Raw genomic sequence first — 3,838 nt, 5'->3', positions numbered from 1 at the left:
TCTGGAAACAGTTACCCGTCGCAGCACACCAGCACATACGGAGTATATAGCAACAGCTTGCTTGATTGATTCATTCAGTCTCTGGGGTAAAATCCAAGCATTAAATAAATCTAAAAAACAAGAAATGTGGTATTCCATGCAAGAAAAAAACAAAAATGAAATAATATTGTGATGACGCAATCTATTAATTCTTCAGAGTATACATATTGATAGCTGCAACTACAACTAATATGGTTGCCTCATAGCTCAAGTAGGCTTGGAAATATAGAAATGCACCCAGTAGTTGCTGGTCCAAATTCAAGTCCGAACAGGGTGTAATTGTAGTACTGCATACTGTCAATATGTCATACAATGATACAACTTGACTAGAACTTGCCGTCTCTACAATACAAATGAAACTGAAGGTGAGTACATTGCATAATGCATAGCTGAAAACCTTCCGAACCATTACATTATCACTAGCCTCGATGATAGCAACATAAAGATTCACAACAAAAATGTTTTCTCGGTAAGCAAAGAAGGTGGGTGTGGAAGGCTACACCATGACCACCGTTCTCCATCCCCGTCACTTCATTCGTGCTGCTCGTATATCTGCATGTAGGCTTCCGAGAGAGCTACCATCTGAGGGAGGGTCTCGGTGACATGGAGATGCTGCATCTCATACCTGACATAAAAATGATACTGAAATGATTTACCAGGTTCAAACATCTCATACTACACAAACTTGCCAGGAAAGAAATGGAGCTTTGCACTTAATTTTCGTGCAACCCCAATCATGGAGTGGACAACAAGTGAATGATGTAGAAACAGCTGATACGAAGCCAATAATTGAGAAAGCATGTGTGGTCATATAAATACGTCTGTCACTAAACATGGCAAACGCAATTCTCAACCTGCCTTTGAATTTCTTGCTTGTCATAAATATATTTGGAGACACCATCACCTACAGAAAGTACTACTACTAGAGCCACCTCACACCCACTCCACAATAATCAATCAAGTGGACAAAGATTATTTTTGCTGCTGGTATTCTCATGGCAAAAGGCATTAGGCTGGAGCATCAAGACCCAAGAGAGGAAGGAAGTACTACTACCTAGATGACCAGATAGTATAGCACCAAAAACATAAGGCAGTGACAACGGAGAGGAGAAAGGGATGAATTACCTAGGAGACCAAAGAGTCCATGCTAGATCTATCCTTCATGTCCTTGTCCTTCATCTCCCTTCGGTATAAATAGCCAATCTTTAGCACAAACTAAAGCTTGTAGCATTTCAGGGGCTAATGAGCTTCTAGTGTCTCCAAGTATCCTACCACCACAACTAAATGCTGATTCGGATGCCACCGTGCTCGAGAGGAATTGCAAGGAAATCGCGTGCCATAGATGACAATATAGGATATTTCACAGCACTTTTCTTCCACCAACCCAGGACATCGAAGTCAAGAGTGTCCTCCTCACATGATTCATCCAAATACGTGTCAAGCTCGGACTTGTGTACACGTGACCTTCGGCGAGACTTGTATTGTGCAAACTCTTCTTCCAGCCTTTCTTTTCCCCGCAATTGGCGATCCAATGGTCGTATTGCCTTGACTAGGAGGTGTTGAAAATGCAGTGCTTGTCGCCGCAAGTAGCTCATATTCTTTCACATACTTTTTAACCCGAGTCTAGAGCAATATCCACTTGTTTGGAAACCATCTCCTCATTGCTACACACCTTGCTATAAAAGAAATACAAGTAGTCTTCTTTCCTCCTTGGATCAAGGAATGTTGCAATGACAAGTGCGACGTTAAGCTCAATTTCCTTGCTTTTTCTGCGACGATTAGGCTCTTCATTCTCCTTCTCCTCAGGATCCCAATATTTGTCTAGCTTAGTTTGCATCACAAGTGCCAATTCTTTCAACACATCATGGGTCTCGCCAACCCGGATCTTTCAATGCATGGCGAATACGAGCACAACTCGGCAAAAACTTATGAGCAGTTGGCTTCCCGTGAGCTGAAACGGTTAAGGTCAGCTCTTCAAATGCTTTAAGAAATTCACGGATAGCTTCAGACTTTCTTCCATTCTTGCTCACTTGGAGAAATTTCCAACTTTTGACTGGCATAACTATTAAGGACAGATTTGTATCTATGTGCTTCTACAAGCATTTTCCAAGTGGAGTTCCATCTATTTGGTACATCAAGGTAGATACCGTTCTTTGTAGACGAGACCCATCCTACTAGCAATTGTATTGAAGTCTTGAAGTCTTGTCTGGAGAGGAGTCTACATGCTTCAACAGTCTCACGTATCTTGTCAATAGCTCCATGTATTATTTTCATTCCATCCTGAACTAAGATGTTGAGAATGTGGGCACAACATCTAACATGCAAATGTTGACCTTCAAGGAGCAGCTCATGCTTGTGATATTTTATTAATTCTTCACAAGCACTAGTATTATTGCTGGCATTATCTAATGTCAAAGTAAACAGCTTGCCCCTTATGCCCCATTCTGTTAGGCAACTCACAATTGCTTCTTCTATTGCATAGCCAGTGTGAGGGTACTTTACTTCTTTGAAACTGATGATCTTCTTCTTATAATTGAATTCTGCATTGATGTAATGGGCAGTAATGGACATGTAACCCAAGCTCTGTGATGAAGTCCACATGTCAGATGTTAAAGAAATGCGAGAATCCAAATTTTGCGACTCAATTTCAATATCTTTCTTCATTCCTTCATACATCTTCTTTGCGTCATCGCGAATCGTGTGACGACCAACGAGTTGAAATGCTGGTTGCATTGAGTCAATCCATGGTTGAAGGTAGGGATCTTCGAACTTCGAAAAGGAATTTCAGCATGGATGCAAAACTTCACCATCAACTCACGGCAAACTTTTGGGTCAAATACGAAAAATGATTCGGGCTTGTTTTTCATGGTCAGCAAAAACCTTTTCCTGCAAGCATCCTCAATTGATTTACAAGACTCTGCGATATGTGACCTCAAACTGCTAGTCCCAAACTTGGTCCGAAGTTGCACTCCACAATATCTACACACCGCCTTCAGGTCACCATCCACGACAATCAGATCTGGTTCATAGTGCTCCCATACTTTCGACCTTTTAGTGCGTGTCACTTGAGTTATGTCCTCATCCATGGAATCAAAACTCTCTGAACCCTCTGATGTAGCCATGTGTCCTCAAATTTAGGAGCACACTGCACACAAAGATACATACAGAAAATAAGCAATGTATTTTAAGACCAGATCATACATGCTCCATACAAAGTAAAGGAAGTACTGCTCCACGGTGGACCTCTTTAGTATTTATATTTGGTTGCACGTGAGAAGGAGAAGCGGAAAATTCCAGCTATCTGTTTTCCTCGCCTCAATGAAGCAAATCCATGCAAACACACTATGTGGTGTGGATGTAGATACACGTTGAACACACATGAAAGTTCAGCAAGGAGAGAATTGCAATGGACTTGTTCCTGACATGAAGCCAGTATTACCATGCAAATACTAGCTAGATCGTACGAAATATGCATGAGATCCTACGTCAAAAAATAAATAAAGGCCTAGGACCCACATGCCATTGAGCTGCCTCACGTTCAGATGGTTTCCTGGCTAGCTAGCACGTTGGTTTGAAAAGGATTGCGCGTGCGTGCGTCCCAAGTCTGGACGAGATAAGAATCCCATCAGATCACGACGCGTTTTCAACTAACTGACTACAAGGCTCGCCTCGGTGGAGCGCCTATATAAAGACCACCATACGGGAGAGGATGGAGGGACATACGCACACACCCGGGAAAAAGAGAGATCACGCGGACGCGGGGAGGAAAAAAGGCAGGATCTTGCCACCCTCGCGCCGC

Source organism: Lolium rigidum, chromosome 1, assembly GCF_022539505.1.
Source record: "Lolium rigidum isolate FL_2022 chromosome 1, APGP_CSIRO_Lrig_0.1, whole genome shotgun sequence".
Classification (NCBI taxonomy): Eukaryota; Viridiplantae; Streptophyta; class Magnoliopsida; order Poales; family Poaceae; genus Lolium; species Lolium rigidum.
This window is presented reverse-complemented; position numbering follows the sequence as displayed.